We start from the raw sequence: 18155 nt of genomic DNA on the forward strand, positions 1-18155 counted from the left end.
TAACTCTAGAATATAAATTCCTATTTATATTTTTCCCCTCTCTTCCCACTTTGATGTTACACATTAAAAAAAAAAAAAAGAGAAAACAAACTCTGAATACTGGTGATCAAAACCACTCTAATAATCAAATACGAATTGAAAAAATTTCTCTCTCTGACACTAACATTTACAGTAATAATAAAAATGTTAAGTGCTTAAAAGAGAAAAAAATCTATGTAGTTTGTCAGTCTTTACCCAAAAGATTGTGAGGGGGCAAATTTTTGATAACAACACTAGAATATACTAAAGTTTCTTTAATTTTAGAAACTCAGACTTACAATGAATATGGCATTCAGAGATCCATCCATGTAGAGCCCCAACTGATGCTTCCCCTATTACTTCATAAGGTGCCCTAAGCCTTTAATGAATAAATATGTGACTTTCTAAAATAACTAATAACTTTAATTTTAAAATAAAAATGAAAACAACTAGCTGGCATTGCCCCACGAAGAGTACCATGTTCCAAAATTATAGAAAGAAAGAGAAGCTAAAATTAAGTTATTAGTTCCTGGTGAAAATTTAATGAAGTCGACATAGGTAGCACTTCTTTTAGAAGCATAATTTTTGACTTAATAATTTGTTATTCCTAAGACCTGTAATTATTTGAACAGTTTTTGTAAAAGAGGCAGTTGCATGGGGATATGCTAAGACTTAGACAAAGAGATTAATTTTTTCAACAGCAGGAGTGAGTGAGATTTATGTTATCCAAAAGAGAAGGTAAAGAGGCAAGCAAAATCATCCATCTTCCACAATAATGCCCTTCTGTTTATTAGCAGCTATGGGGAAGTTTAGACTATCAGTCTATAGTTGAGTTTTGTCTACCTCGTGGCATAAGGGAGGGTGAATCAGGAAACTTGTTTGGTTAATTTTAGCCTAGTAAGTTTTTAAAAGCAACTCAGAAGAAGTAAGGCAACACAGTTAGGTATTGATTTTCCTGTCTCAAACCGAGAGTCATAAATTATATGCCATGCCCAAGTTCTTCCTGAAGATATCAATACTCTTCCCATAAGGCCATCTGTGGTTAAATATTTTGATCACTGAAGTGGAAAAATAGACACCAGAGCCAACTGAGGTGGGGAAGATGGGGTGTACCTTTTCTGATGAAATACTGGACCACTCAAATAGATTTCTGTTAAACCGTCTGGGTCACGAAATACATCTTGGGCCACATTCATTATGGCAACCAAAACACAGCAGCTATCCTGACTACAGATAAGTACAAACGCTGAGGGTAGGAAATGGATATCCCAATATAAGGATACAAATTTAAATAAATATAAACCACATTTGTGAGTGCTTTGAAAATACACTGTTTCATTTGGATAAATTTTTATTGTTTGCACCAACTATTTTTCTGTATTTTTGGTTTAATCATTTTATTTTTCATTCAATCATACACCAGTATTTTTCACTACTTACCTTGGATTAAGTATGATTCTACAAGCTGAACAGACAGGAGTGAACAAGACAGATGAGGTTCTTGGCCCTTAGAGAAAAATATGTAAACAAATTAATGAACTAATGCAGGTTGTCAGGAAATAGTGCTTCGATAGAGAGTAGTTGGGAAACTCCCTTCAAAGGGGTGTTCAAGCAAGTTTTCCAAGGTTGTGCCGGCGTCTGAACAAGGACTTAAACGAGAGTGGGTTTAAGTGAAGAACTGGTGAACCAGTTTTCCTGGATAAGGGATGAACAATGTCCTGAGATGGAGAGCATCTTGGCAAGTATGAAGAATTGAAAAGCCGTGAGTGTATCTGGAAAGTTGTGAGGGAAAGGGCAGTAAGTACTAGAGTCACTAGGCAGTCAGAATTCTAAATACTAGGTAGTCAGAATTCAAAAATGCAAACCCGAAGGGCCTGCTAGGCCAAGTTAAGGAGTCTGGATTTTATTACAATAGCATTTATTATGGAGTTATTATGAGGTGTTTTATGACAATATTCTGCTTAGAGTAAGCCAAAAGTTAATTTTTTTAAAAAAGCTTTATTGTTCCTTAAATAAATGCAAAATTCAGTTTCTCCATCTAAATTTATTTTTAATAACTTTCAAAAGAACACTACTGTGTAAACCTCAGACATAGTATGTTTAAGGAAATTTCAAGAGAACTTTGGAATTCCTGGGGAACGTGTTCTGGTGGTTCTTCCAGAAGGAGAGACCAGTTGGTAGAGAAGGAGGGCTGGGGAGGAATCCTGGTAAGTGATTCTGACAGATAATGGAGCACGAGCTTTCACATCAGCCTCCATTCCTTTTTTTCCCCCTCTGTATCCTTTCACACATTTCACAATCAAGTTCACAGACGGAGAGATTGGCTCAGCTTGATGTAGAGCTTTCAAAACAATGGGTGTTTGGTTTCAAACGATCCTTACACTTTTCTCAGGGATATTTGTAATGAACAGGAACTTGTTAGCTACTCAGAATACTCAGACAGTAGATTCTCTAACACCCACTACGGCACATGTACACAAACACGCAGTCTCACACTTTCTCCATCAGAGCATAGCGGAGTCAGGACGTTCTCAGTAACTTGCCGACGTATACCAATCAGCTAACACATCACTCACTGCAAGCAGTAATGCCTCCGTGATGGGGGGCTTAGTGAGTGAACTGACCCAGCAAAATGTCAACACAGCGAATGAAGAGTTAATGGATATAGGGGCTTCTTTTTTCCTATAGATACTAAATAAACGGAGTAGGGGATGTGATTTCAATTTGTTTATTGAAATTTGAATATGGTTTTAAGAACTTTAATGTATTGTAATGCCTTATCAGATGGCGATATCAAAGTAGTTTCACACAAGCTTTCACGTTGGCTGGGACATTTTATTTAAACTAAGGAAGAACTAGAGAACGAGAGGTTGTCTTATATTTGAGGTACAAATCAGTTTCTGTTTCAGTCTACTAGGAAATTATTCAATATTGTTTTTCCTAGAAAAGCATCTTGTTTTCTCCTGTATTTGATTTCTTGAAGCATGGTGAATACACTTACTTGGTCTAAGAGAAATTTTTCTACTTTCTCAATTGCATTAAAAGATAATACTTGAAAATAAATTGAATATTTGAAGTAAAGTACACAGTCTTTTCTAATAATAGGCTTCTGAAACAGACAATGTCCATTTGGCTTCAAGACTGAAAATAATGTTACATCAGCAGCGTATCTTCCAGTGTGATTTAGTAGAATGTTTGGTTAGCAGGAAGTATCAGTTTACTAGATTTGTATTTATGGAATGGAATGTTAGTATTTACATTAAGAATAAATGATACCAATCATTTCTGTTACTCATGTATTACTTTTCCACAGCTTTTCTACCACTTTATGACAAAATTTCTACCCCTTCTGGAATAATCTACCTAAATTTGATCTGCCTGAGAACATTCCTGAAGTAAGAGGGTCATCCTTTTCCCTTTTTCCTTTCATAATTGTCCATCTCCCACTGAATTGCCCTTCTTATAATTGCCCTTCTCATCCATCTTGAATCTTACTAGGGTGCATTGGCCCAAGGAAGAAAAATCTCTGACACACAAAGGAATATTTTTAATATATTGGTGTTGGTGTTGAGAAAGTGAATTACTCCAGAGACTCAGTTTAAAAAATCTTTTTGCAATGTAAGTTGTTACCAATGATTTTATTTCAACAAACATGAAGGAAGACCCAAATAAATTGCCCACTGACAGATCATTAGAAATATTTATGGCGTATCACTCTGATTTTGGCATATAATTCTGAAGGAGTTCAAAGAATTGAGAAACACTGCTTGAACAAAAATCTTTCTATTCCCATGTACTTAATTTCTATGAATAATTTTTTCAGCATTTGCCTTCTCCCTCAAAAAAAACTGAAAAGGAAAAATAGAAATAAAATTGATGCTGAACCTATTTCAACGTAAGAAGCAACTCGCATCTTAAAATCATTAGCAATAAAATTATACTTTATGTTAAATATTCCCATGTCAAAACTTATTTCCCATTTAAGTTGTTTTGATTAATTATATGCTTTTACTATTGTAAATGTAATTTAATACTGAAAATATATTTTAACATTTAGAGCATTATAGTCACAGGAATACTACTACTACTAAAAATAATAACAAAGACTTAAATGTCAATTTGCATATATATTTTCAATGTAGCAAAATATGCTAAGATGATCAATAAAATACTTTAAAGCATAGGTTTATATTATATAAAGATAAAATTCTGCCAAGGATTTGGAATGAAATAGGAATTCAAGGAGATAAAGAAATGTCGGGCTTCCCTGGTGGCGCAGTGGTTGAGAGTCCGTCTGCGGATGCAGGGGACACGGGTTCGTGTCCCGGTCCGGGAGGATCCCACATGCCGCGGAGCAGCTGGGCCCGTGAGCCACAGCCGCTGAGCCTGCGCGTCCAGAGCCTGTGCTCCGCAACAGGAGAGGCCACAACAGTGAGAGGCCCGCATACCGCAAAAAATATGTCAAGTTTTCAACAGTTAAAGAGCATGTTCATGTATCATTTAAAGGGATGATACTGTGACTACATCACAAATTTCTAAGACCTTAGGAGTCCATTACACTGGAAAGAGTAATGTAATCATAGATTTAAAAAATATACAATATGCCAGAAGTCATATCCTTGGCAACCAATTAAAATAATTATGAAAAAATTTAGAAGTCAACCTAAAAACATTTATGATGATACAAAGCTTTTCAAAATTCTCATAGAAAGAGTGTGAGCAAAATTTTTTGAAAAAAACAATGGACAAAGAATGAAACCTCCTTTAGAAGAATAGCAATCTTGCAGAAACAATTTTTACTGGAAGGCAGGTTTATGCAACCAGGAGCGGAAAGCCAAAATCCTCACAATGGCCTGCAAAGCCCTATACTATGTCCACCACCTTCCCTTTCCTACTCTTTTTTCCCTGATCACTCCACTTTAGTGAGACTGCGCTCCTTGTTACACTTCAGACACACTAGACAGGTCCTGCCTTTGACTTTGCATTGCTTATTTCCCTCTGCCTGAAATACTCTTTCCCCAGGTTTCTTCATGTCTTGTTCTGTGCCCTCCTTCAAGTCATTATCATCTACTCATTGAGGCCTCCCTCTACCATCCTACATAACATTACAGTTGCCTCAACCCCAACTCTCCCCTGCTTAATCTTTTTTTCCATAAAATAGTACTTTTTATACACATAATACTTTTAACACACAATGGAGTTGAATTATTTATTAAGTTTTTAGTCTCTACCCTCTAGAACGCAAGCCCCATGGAAGTGGAAATTTTGTCTCTTGTTCACTGCTCTACCTCCAGCACCTAAAACAGCCCCTAGAACGTAGTAGGCATTAAATAAAAGATGTTGCATGGATGAATATGCAAGTTGTTTCTAAGATTCATGGCCTACATGTCAAAGGCTTCTTTAGAAGGAAATGACAAAACCTCTTGTAAAATTTTCTTGTCAATGTCAGTAGAAATAATGGGAGTCTATCATAACTGATTATGGAACCAAGGAAATAAGCCATCCTTATCCCTATTAGTCATTTATTATAGATGTAATTTATCCTCATGACTAACAAGATCACAAAGAAGCTTACATTCGCTCCTTTATTCATTCTGTCAGTTCGGTTAGTTAATTAAGTGAGTTAATTGTTCAGCATCTGTTGGCTACTGTGCCCTTGGGGCAAAGGTAAAGAGAAATCTGCCTCTGGCTCCCCAGGATAGCACAGGATAGTAAAATAGGGCACTTTTAATTTTACAAATGCATATTTCTTCAAAATGCTTTTCTTTAATTTAAAAAAATAATATAGTTTTACCCACATTTATCTGTAAATTCAATGTACTCCCCAATAGGAAGGTCATGGAATTTGATGAGGTGATCATATAGTGACATGAAAGAACCAAAGGCCAAGAATAACCAATATATTTTGGCAGAGAAGGAAGAATCTGTATCAATAAGCCCTATATCTAATGTCAAGGCTTATTATAAAGCCATAGTACTTAAAAGTATTGTATTGACAGAGGGAGAGACAAATACAATAGTGAAATATAATGGAGAACCCTGCATATATAGAACCTTGCAATATGACAGAAATAGCATTACAGATTAGTCGAGAAAGGATGGATTCTTCAATAGACGACTGGATTGTTTAAAATGATGCTCTTATTATGAAAAAAAACCTCCACTCTTACACCCAAAGAAATTTCAGATGGTCTAAAGGCCCAAATTTAAAAGAAAAATTTTATAATGTTTAGAAGAAAATTTAAGAGAATATACTTAAGATCTTATAGTATGAAAAACATTTCTTTTAAAAAGGACTAAAGAAAAACAGTAACATAAAAGAAAAAATGGATTTACTTTACCAAAGCTATCATAAGTAAATATAAAAGATAAGCACAGAAGGGAAGGATATACTTGCTTTTATACAAGGAATCAAAGATTATTATATAGTATGTATTTATAATATATAAAGAGTTTGTATCAGTCAATAAGAAAAATACCCCCAAATCAATAAATGGACAAAGCATAAATTGAGAGACTAAGTTATCCAAGTCACCAGTAAACAAATGAAAAATGCTCATGCTCAGAAATGAACCAGAATGTTTAAATTAAACCAGTTAACAAAAAAAACATTTCATATTCATTAGACTGGCAAAATTTTAAGTCTAATAATGCCAAGTGTTGGAGAAAATGTGAAGTAAATCTCACATAATGTTGACTGGTGGTTAAGTTGGTCAAAAAAACAGGGAGAGCAATTTGGATATATGTAATTAGTTTATAATGTTCAAACACTTTGATTTAGCAACTTCTTAGTATTTACCTTACATAAACTCTTGCATAGGTGCACAAGGAACCATACGTAGGCATGCTCATTGTGGCTTCCTAACACAAATATATATTAGAAATAACAAATCAACAAGAGACTGGATGAATGGTGTCTTATTTTCACATAGAATACAAAAAAGAAGTTAAAGTAGATCCATATATGTCAAAACAATAAAATTAATGAAAAAAGCAAGTCAGACTAAAATGTCTACAATACACAATTCAATGCTATGTTGCTTACAGTTACATATGTATGTAATAAAGTTGGGTAGATGGAAACTACCACCAATTCCTCCCAGTTCCAAAAGTCCATAACACCCCATACACAAAATACATCTTCTATATTTGTGTTTTCTGGGTAACTTTTATCAAGCTATTATAATAATTCAAAAGACAGTAACAGTTACCTTCTTCCCCAGGAAATTCTTCCCATATCATGGTTTTAATTAACCTCTGTAAATGTATCCCCTTTGCCCCAATCTGTCTCCCTGTCCCACACTGCTCCTTCGGATATCAGAGCTGCGTATTGCTATAGTTCCCTAGATATTTCCACTTGGATGCCCACCAAGCACCTAGAACTTAACGAGTGAAAGATGGAACTCATCTTGCCTTGCTCCCCTTGCTCCTTGCCTGCCTCAGGTTCCTATTGCAGAGAATGGCTCAGCCATCTAACAGATTACTCGGTGGACAGGATCGCCACCTCCTCCCTCTTCCTCAGTCCCCACATCCAATTACAAAGTACTCTCGGGCTTCCCTGGTGGCGCAGTGGTTGAGAGTCCGCCTGCCGATGCAGGGGACACGGGTTCGTGTCCCGGTCCGGGAAGATCCCACATGCCGCGGAGTGGCTGGGCCCGTGAGCCATGGCCGCTGAGCCTGCACGTCCGGAGCCTGTGCTCCGCAACGGGAGAGGCCACAACAGTGAGAGGGGCCCGCTTACTGGAAAAAACAAAACAAAACAAAAGTACTCTGAATCTCACTTGTCAAATATTTATTTCACCCTTCCTTTTCTCACCATTCCAAATGTGGAACCATGCCCAAGCCCCCTTGTCTTCAGGCCAGATTATTACCACAGCCTCCTAACTACTCATCTATTCCCCACATTGAAGCTAAAAAGCAAACCTAACTGTGCATGTTCCAAGTGCAATGCTTTTAGCATGCAAATCTGACCTTGGTATGTCCCCAGCTTAAAATCTTAGAATGGTACCTACTTGTCCTTAGGATAAAGGTCAGACTTCTCAATACAGGTACAGGGTCCTTTCTAATGTGATGTTTGCCTCTTTCCCCTCCCCATTTTTTACTGTGCCTTCCTCTTCTACTCAGCACTCCAGCTAAAGTGAACTTCAATTCCTTCTTTAGATATGTTTTCTCAGGCCTCTAGGACTTTATTCATGTGATGCTGTTACATTTACTCATTCTCCTTCCCCTTTATCCAGTTAACTTCTGCCCACTGTATATATTGTTTCTTTTAATTCCCAAGTCTGAATTCTATCATACCCCTCTTTTGTGCTGTTCTTAGGCTGCCACATAATGGGTGCGCAGGTTGTACACTGTTCAACTGTAGGGGACGCTCTTCACATTGGTCTATGTAAATGGTGCCCCTGAAGTTGTGCAATGTGGTAGTCATACCTATAATGTCTCTATCACAGTGCTAACTGCACTGTAATGTAATTGCCTGCTGACTTGTCTTTCTCACTGTTTCACTAAGTAGATAAGGGGCATCACACCTGAGACTAGAAGTCAATTAAAAAATACAAAAACCACTGACTCTTCACCTTTGTCATGAGGTCATATAAGCACATATCCTCTATTTATACGCCAGGATATCATCTCAGGGAAAGAAACAGAAAGGACAGGCCACCTAAGAAACTAAACTTTTGTGTGTGTGGCCTCTCCCGTCGCGGAGCACAGGCTCCGGACGCGCAGGCTCAGTGGCCACGGCTCACGGGCCCAGCCGCTCTGTGGCATGTGGGATCTTCCCGCACCAGGGCACGAACCCGTGTCCCCTGCATTGGCAGGCGGACTCTCAACCACTGCGCCACCAGGGAAGCCCAGAAACTGAACATTTTTATCCAAATAAAAGTAAGATACAAAAGTAAGTATGCAATGAAATATCAGCTCCATGATAGCAGGGATTTTTGTTTGTCTGTTTGTTTCTGTTTGGTCCATTGCTGATACCTCTGACTCTAGAAGAAAATCTCACTCTTGGTAGTCCTGAAGAAAGGTTTGCTGGATGAATGGAGTCATTTGTTTCATGATTATTATTGTAGACTGTACTTGACCTGGATTGAGGGCCCATAAAGAATACTAGAATGGAGCTAGACAGGCATCCAGGTTGCTGCTTTGTGTTCAATGAATGGCTCTCCTACATGTATCGGGTTAAGAAATTGCAATTCCTTAGCATCAGTCAGCTTTGTACGGTTCTTTAATTCATCTGGGGACAAGGCAGAAGAAAGAAGAAAAAACTCATGGGGAGTAGAATCACAAGAAAGGTAAATACACCCTTTGGATTGCCGGGCTTTTAAACAAGTAACATTTATATAGCAACTTACAGACCCACAGAACTTCCACACACGTGATCTCCTCTGCCCTTCTCCAGGGAAGGCAGAGACCGAGCAGCCATTTCCTTCCTGTCAGGATAAGACAGAATCTCTCCACCCGAAATAGAGTTCCTGTTAAAAGTTTCTTTTACATCTTAAAGGTCATAAATGAAAACATAGTCATCAGGAGCTGTTTGTTATCTCTCAATTGTGTTTATTTTAAAGGAAGTTTTCTATCTGTTAGAGAAGAAACAGAAAAAAAAGAAAAATTTTTATGGAACTGGGTTGCTAGGTTAAGGTTTCATGAATTCTTTTCCACATAATCCTAGGATTCCATGAAAATGCGCTGAGATTCATGGATGTATTAACCAAGAAGGCCTGTCTCTAAATAGTTTAGTGATGATTATGATTTCTGTTGTACTTCCTACTGAAAAATACCACTGAATCTAGTCTTTCCTCCTTTCCCACTCCCAACTACATATTTAAATTCACTCTGTGGTGATGTATTTGTTCCCAAGTTCAACTGAAATCTAAATTAAAAGATAACAGAATAACGGAACTGCTTGGTCAAGTTTCTATTTTTAAATATTTTAAACGATATGACTTTAAACATTGGAAAACTCCTGGGTTAGTTTTTTCCTTTATTGTCACTCACATTAGTATGTGTCAGTTATTGTTAAATAGAGTCCTTTTTAACATAGATTTTGAAGAATGGATTTCTTTTAAAAGGAGTACACTATATCTAACAATTCAGCAATGGATTATGTGTTTGGAGAAATATGATCTTACTTGTTATACCATAATTTAGTTCATGTTCAATAATATTTCACTCAGTTTATTTGATCTTGGCATAATTGGAAGAGATAAATGATATAAACATGTTTCAGTGCCAGCTTAAACAAATTCTATTGATATTTATCTCTGGTAAAATGTGACTTGAGGCTGGATGATCGAATGTCACAGTGTCAGACTAGTTTTTATTAGCTTTTAAATTATGCTACCCCAGACCAACTGGTGCCTTACGCAAAACATTATTTCTCAGAGCACCCACTGTTGCACATCCATTCTTAATGAGATTGGGCAATGCAGCCATTTACTGATGGTGCAAGGAGATTCAGTCTTCTCCCTTGTCCATAACCGTGACAAGTGAAAATATATTTATTTTTCCTAGGCTTCATTCAAAAATTGCATAATATCGAAGTACACACTTGTCTTCCTAATTCATTTACTTGTATGATGCATCATAATGAAACTAGATTTCTTCATTTACCTTCCATTTCAGAATCAGTTGCATGAAAAGGCAGTATTTATTTAAGTAATTTTGCAATCTAAAGAGTCAAAAGTGTGTGGATGAATTCCTTTAATAATTGTCGGTAACCACCAGAAACTGTACTATTGCAAAAGTGTTGTGGATTGTCAATGAGCTGGTATCTAATGGGGAAAAGTCCAGATATTTTTTAGAAATTAAAACAAAATCTCATTGTGAAGTTGCTGCTCAAAAACACAATATTCATGAAAGTTTTCCAATATAGATAATTTGTGCTTTGACGTTTAAGCTCTACTAAAAGCTCTATGACTTTATGGAACATCTTCTAGAAACTTCTAGAAAACATCTGAAACAAAACCTTCTGGTGTTGCTTTTGTGAGTGAAGTTGTAATAAAATCAAATACATGCATAAAGGGCTAAACATTAATGTTTTAAAGAGGTCCAACTGCATAAATAACTGCAGTCTAATAACTCCAATAATTCCAAAGCTCCAACACTAGAGGAAATATTAGAATATCAAGAGGTTTCTGCAGAAGTTTTTGCAATATTTTGGCTCCGCATGATGCAGACATGAAAAGAAAGTCCTCCAATGTGAGTCATCTTGAAATGAATGGTCTCCAGGTCATACATACTTTTTTTTTTTTTTTTTTTTTTTTTTTTTTTTTTTTTGCAGTACGCAGGCCTCTCACTGTTGTGGCCTCTCCTGTTGCGGAGCACAGGCTCCGGACGTGCAGGCTCAGCGGCCATGGCTCACGGGCCCAGCCGCTCCGCGGCATGTGGGATCTTCCCGGACCGGGGCACAAACCCGTGTCCCCTGCATCGGCAGGCGGACTCTCAACCACTGCGCCACCAGGGAAGCCCTATGCTAGATATTTTTAATTTATTCTGCAGATGAGGAAACTAAATCCAGAGGGGTAATTTGCCCAAGGTTATAATGCTTGTACAAGGAGAAGCTAAAATTTTACAGGTCTCTAGCTATAAAATGTGGGTTTTTTTTGTTATTTTAAAGACACTCAATTGAATTCTTAGTACGTTTAGGTTGTGAGACTTTCCATGTTGATTTCATCTAACCCTGATAAAAATTCTATATAGTACATCATACTATGGAACCTGTTCTACAAAGTGAAAACCAAGGCAGTGAAAGGTTAAATAAGTTATCCACATTCATTTGGTGGTGAGCAGTGGTGTCTAGTTATGTAATTCAACACAGCAAAGATATAAATTAGTTTTTCTATATGAAACGTAGAACAGCATTTGTTTCCTAAATTAATTTAACTCAACACTACTATTGTTATTATGATGTGATTTTTGAATGCTTTGGGATCTAAGTATTGTGTTGCTCCCAGTAGGTCCTAAGCCTTCGGTGGATATTTTTCTTTGCATTTTAATGCTGTATCTATTTTGAAAAATCCTTCTGAAGTCTATGGTTCACTGGAATAGACGCTACTGGAAAAAAAAAAAAAAAGCCTAGGAGAGGTCAATTATTTAACTAGGGCAGAATAAATATAGTATAAGATTGCCTACCCTTTGCTAATCTGCCTGTGGTTTATAATTTCACATACAACAAACTTTGATTCTCTATTCATTTTAAAATATAAAATACCTAACATTCACCTGTTGTATTTGAAAGAAAATGAATAGATCTATCAATATAAAAATGCCTTATTTTGTTCAAAAACTATACAAGCTTAGCAATTACATAATTCTCCATTAGTCATTACTTATGTCTGACACATTGATTATTACCTCTCCCCGCTCCCACGCTGACTCATTGAAAAGGAAAGAAAAATATGCTTGAATGGGTTCTACTTTGTACTTTTCAATAAAATGTTGAAACTAGATGTTTTAAGCTAGATACTGACTTCTTACCTGCTTGCAAAGTATTTGCCTGTTTTAAAAAATCTAAAATATAATAGTTGACTTTGCAGAGTCCAGTGGTTAGCCCACCGCCCAGCAAAGAAGACACACAGTGAAAATGCCTTCTCTCTGTGTGGCGTCCCCTCCACTACTAGCAGTTTACAGAGAGAGAGCAGTCTTTGCCCATGTTGGAGTGTGGTCTGGGCATTGTCTGAGCTTGGCCTTCTCGGGAACAGATGTCGTACTAGTGGTACCATACAACTCTATATCTTATCTGCAGGGTGACCCTTGTTGTTTTTTTAAAGGTTATATTCCATGTATAGTAATTATAAAGTAGTGGTTATATTTGCCATTGTACAACAATATATCCTTATAGCTTATTTTATACCTAATAGTTTGTACCTCTTAATCCACTACCCCTATCTTGCCCCTCTCCTTTTCCCTCTCCCCTCTGGTAACCATTAGCTTGTTGTCTTTATCTGTGAGTCTGTTTCCTTTTTGGTATATTCCACTAGTTTGTTGTGTTTTTTAGATTCCACATAAAAGTGATATCATACAGTATTTGTATTAGTCTGACTTATTTCACGTAACATAATACCCTCCTAGTGCATCCACGTTGTTGCTGATGGCAAAATTTCATTCTTTTTAATGGCTGAGTAATATTCCATTGTATATATATGCCACATCTTCTTTATCCATTCATCTGTTGATGGACACAGGTTGCTTCTATCTCTTGGCAATTGTAAATAATGGTGCTATGAACATTGGGGTGCATGTATCTTTTCAAATTAATGTTTTGTTTTCTTCAGATATACCCAGGAGTAACCTTTGGTTTTGGCAGTCCAGAAACAATTTCCAGTCTCCAAGCTTGTTCCTAATCCTCTCCTCTTACACGCATCATATATAGAGAGGATAGATGTTTCTTCAGACCAATTGATGTTGCACTGCATCTTCAACTTATATAACCAGCCTGAGAGAGAACCAGCTAAGCCGATGCTGCCATGTAGAAAGCCCAGCCTTGTGTGATTTTTCACACGATCATAAGGCTAGCCAGAGGGCTCAAGAAATGATATTTTCTTATATTGGTGATCAGAGAATCTCAGAAATTTAGAGCCATGAGACATCTTTTAGCTTCTGTAGACCAGCTCCTTTATCTCTCAGGGAAAGAAATTCAATCCCAGAGAAGTGGAGTGGCCTTTCTTATCCCACTCAGTGTGAGCGGAGCAGACTCATGGCTAGAGTGCATGTTTTCTGACTGAGTGTCCTTTCCTGTCAGTTCCAGCTCCCTTCCACCTTCTGCATGACGTCAGCAGGGAAGAATGTTTAGAGCAGGCAGTTGCTGCTTTCTCCTCCTCCCAATGCATTGCGACAGTTTTGGGAAAAGTGGGGACCCCTGAGGGAGCGGACGAGGGTGCATTCTGACTCCCTGTTTGACTCATGTCAGCATAGCCCTTTCCCATTTGGGGGGCGCCCCTTCCACTCCCCGTTTAAGTCTTCCAGTTTATACTAAGTTGGCATTGCTTTTCTCAGGTCAAGAATTGACTAAACAGGAGCACGGGGGAGGGTTGGTATTTTTGTCTGTTTGCTCTTGCTGTAAAGTTCAGGCCATGTAGGGGTCATTCTGAAGTTGAGCGGATATTAGAGTGAAATGTGAGAGCAGGAGAGCACTTTTCCAGATGAATCTGTATTTAATTAGGCAGTCAAGCCAATCTACTTCTGACACTTGACAGCTTAACTTTCTGATATTGAAGAGCAATTTGTGAGGTACAGCATTTATTAAAAATAAACATAAAGGCCAAACTAAGATGTTAACATTTAAGGTGATGGGCAGTAATATCGTTATATCTAATCCCAATGGCATTATAATTATCTTACTAATTATACCAACCTTATCACCTAACTTTTCTCAGCACTTAGAAAGGATGTTACAATAGAAAATTCCATGGATGAATTTTAAGTAAAAGGCAATTATACCCTAAAATATCATCGTTTTAAGTTTAACTAGAAAATTACATAGAAAAAATGTAAAATATAAGGATGAGTTCAAAAGCAAAAAAATAAATCGTTTATATAATTTTATAACAATTATTTACTATATGGTTGTTTCAATATTCACTTAATTCTGTTTACTATTTCACCTTTTTATGTCAGAATGTTTATACTGACATCTATGCTTAGTATAACAAGAAGCCAGTATCAATTTACATAGTAGGAGATACTGTTAGTTTCTTTTTGTGGATAGTTATCAAATAAATGGAAATTAAAACAATGAAACATCATTTTATATCTATGAAATTCGTACAAGATATCTGCTTAGTATGTTGAAATGGTTAGACTTCAAAATATGTGGTTAATTGTAAAGTCATTAAGCCCTAAAAAACTTTACATTAAGCCCTGAAAAACTAGCTCTCTGTAACCCAGTAATATCATCCCATTCAGTTTGGGCTAAAATATATATATAAGTTTCTTATTACAAAGTTTTTTTTCTAATATCAAAAATCTGGATATTGTAACTGGTTAGAAATTTTGGAACTAAAATATAAAGCAACTGTCGGCATGTTCTATAGCTATTAAAAAATATAATTTAAAAACCAGGTGTTGGGCTTCCCTGGTGGCGCAGTGGTTGAGAGTCCGCCGGCCGATGCAGGGGGCGCAGGTTTGTGCCCCGGTCCGGGAGGATCTCACATGCGGCGGAGCGGCTAGTCCTGTCCGGAGCCCGTGCTCCGCAACGGGAGAGGCCACAACAGTGAGAGGGCCCGCGTACCGCAAAAAAAAAAAAAAAAAAGACCAGGTGTTAATATGAAAAAGCATTTATGTTTTAACAAAATGTGAAAAAATAGAATACATATAGTTGTTGGCATCATGTCTTTTTCAGCATGTGAGGAACACGGAAGGGAAAGCCAGAAAATGAAAACTACTGATTTATGCTACGTGGCGTTTTGTTTCTCTCACTGTGTTAGCTAGTTCTGTTAAAAACATGATGTCTCTGGTATCACAAACAAGATGTAAGATATGAAATAAAAGTTACTGTTTAAAAAAAATCAGGAATCTCTCTAAGAAATGAAACAGATTAAAGAAATCGCTTCCAAAATCACGGAAAACAGAATGAATCCCTATAAAAAGACAAATAACATAACCAAAGCCATAAATTTAAAAAGTAAAAATTAAGCCATGGAAAAAATGATGCAATATTTTGATTTTTTTCCGAATGCCACTGACATTTTTATAGATGAACAATGACATTAAGTAAATGTTTTCTAAACTGACGCTTGCGTATTCAATTTGTGTGTGAAATTCATTTCTCATCTCTCTATCCTGAAGCCATTGTAGAAAAATACTTTGAGCTAAACCAACTGGTTAATCCTTAGATTTCTATCCCCCCAGCCTATAACTGTTTGCTACCTTTGAACTATGATGAAATCATTGAAGTATCTAGAGTGAAGCTTTAAAAAAATCTATTTAACAAATTAGTAATTCATGTTCACATGGCAACAAATACTTAGTTATCTTTTTCAAAAAAGAAGTTTTTGAAAAGTATTTGTTGCAATTAAGATTTAGGTAGAGAAAAAGTATATACTGATGTCCACCACATATTACAAATAAAGGTGAGCATAACACATTGCATCTATATGTCAGCTAGGTAGCTTTTGAAACTGATGTTAAATGCAAAACAACATTCTAAGATAGCTTTTTAGTAAAAATCCCACATGATTTTGTGGGATTCGAGAATAAAAGGAATCTGTGCATTACTTTTGAGGGAGACATCCAAGAAGAGGGGGCAAGGCTCCAAAGAGGAAATGACTGTAGATTATGTAGGTATCTAGTCATGTGGACCTCAAACACGTTCTCAGAGATTTCCTGGGCCCCAGAAGCTTGAGTTGCTGATGCTCCCAGGAGTGGCAGAAGAGAAAGAAGGAAAGCAGCAGTCAGCTTTTGGGGGAGCCCAAAAGACGTTATTGGTAACATGTGACGACTGGTGGCTGAGCTCCAAATAAGCCAATGGATGCCTCCAAAGATGCTAGTTTGAATAGATGTCTTTTAGAGCCAGATAGACATCTATTCTGTAGTTCCTGCAAGACTCAACTGAATGAGAACATAGAAAACGTAGATGGGATCCTCAAATCGACTAAGTTGTTGTCACCTTGACTGTGCAGAGTAAATGTTTGCTAAGTGATTAAAGCCTACAAATGCCCTGTCTTGGTTTGAGAAGTTAACTCAACCTTATTGTTAACTAGGGGGAAATTTCTGCCAAAAGTCCGAAGAAAATCTGAAACATGGTACTTAAAAGAAAGATGGTAGCATCCTTTCTAGAGATTTATAAGGATAAATAATCAGATTTTAAAAGCACAGATGCAAGGGAAAAACTAACAAGAAAAAACATTAAAGCAACGCACAATAAAAAAAGAAATGAAAAATAAGAAAAGGTGTGTGAAGTTCAGATAAAAACCTAACTTCTAATTATTCAGCATTATAAAATTATTTTAATATTTCATAGAAAATGCCAAATTCAACATTTTTTAAACTATGATTTTATTTTATTTGTTTATTTTTTAACATCTTCATTGGAGTATAATTGCTTTACAATGGTGGGTTAGTTTCTGCTTTATAACAAAGTGAATCAGGTATACATATACATATGTTCCCATATCTCTTCCCTCTTGCGTCTCCCTCCTTCCCACCCTCCCTATCCCACCCCTCTAGGTGGTCACAAAGCACCGAGCTGATCTCCCTGTGCTATGCGGCTGCTTCCCACTAGCTATCTATTTTACGTTTGGTAGTGTATATATGTCCATGCCACTCTCTCACTTTGTCACAGCTTACCCTTCCCCCTGCCCATATCCTCAAGTCCAATATCATTTTTATATAAAAGGAATAATTTTTTCTTCTTCCCACCATCTCCACTCCAGGCTCCATAGCTTCAGTTAAAATATTTTATTATCCAAGAAATATGAAGGGAATCATGGAACTTCTGAATTAGAACGGCTGTTGGAGTTGTTCAACTCTTTGTTTCTCATCTTTCCAAGGATAAGGATCACCTGGAGATTCTGTCAAATGCATGGCTCCCCGGCCTTCCCCTGAGAATTCGGATTCAGTGGGCTTGGAGTGAATTGCGGAATTTGTATTTTGAGTAAGTACAAGTACCTCAGATGATCCTAATCATGACAAAATTTTGGAAACTATGGAAACTTTTAGCCCAGCTCCATTTCTTCAGAGAGGAAGAGGATGAATCCAAAGGTCACATGGACAGTTAAGTCAGCCCGGATGTGTAGCTCCTGTGATTTCTCTCTTTTTCCTAACTTCGTGGGAGATTTCAACTATGATCTCAGTAAGAGTTCCAGATGGTTTCAACAAAAAGACCAGACAAATTTGGTAAAAATACGTGGAACAAATAATAAGAAAGCACATGGATATTTTCATTTACAAAAATCCGTATTAAAAACATATGCTTTACAACACATTCACTGTTTACATGCCTATATCGCAATATTGTATAACAATAGTTTGAAAGGTATATATATATATATATATTTATATAATATTAGGACAGTTAGTTCAAAGTCAGACATCTGAGCCCCTCAGCTCTTCGATCCCCTTGAGCTTCCTGGGAGAGGGAATGGGGTTATGGAAAAGGACAGGTTGAGAAGTTGCAAAATAGAGAGCCTTCATGTCCT

General features: G+C 36.9%; 1 long non-coding RNA gene across 1 annotated transcript in view; it reads left to right on the forward strand.

Moving 5' to 3' along the window:
- Positions 1-17949, forward strand: part of LOC307187348 — a 262872-nt gene extending 244923 nt beyond the window's left edge. The window contains exon 6 of the long non-coding RNA XR_013828587.1: positions 17508-17949. This is a non-coding gene — a long non-coding RNA (uncharacterized lncRNA). The remainder of the gene's footprint in view (positions 1-17507) is intronic.
- Positions 17950-18155: the final 206 nt, after the last annotated feature.

Source organism: Stenella coeruleoalba, assembly GCF_951394435.1.
Source record: "Stenella coeruleoalba genome assembly, chromosome: 5".
NCBI classification, from domain to species: Eukaryota; Metazoa; Chordata; class Mammalia; order Artiodactyla; family Delphinidae; genus Stenella; species Stenella coeruleoalba.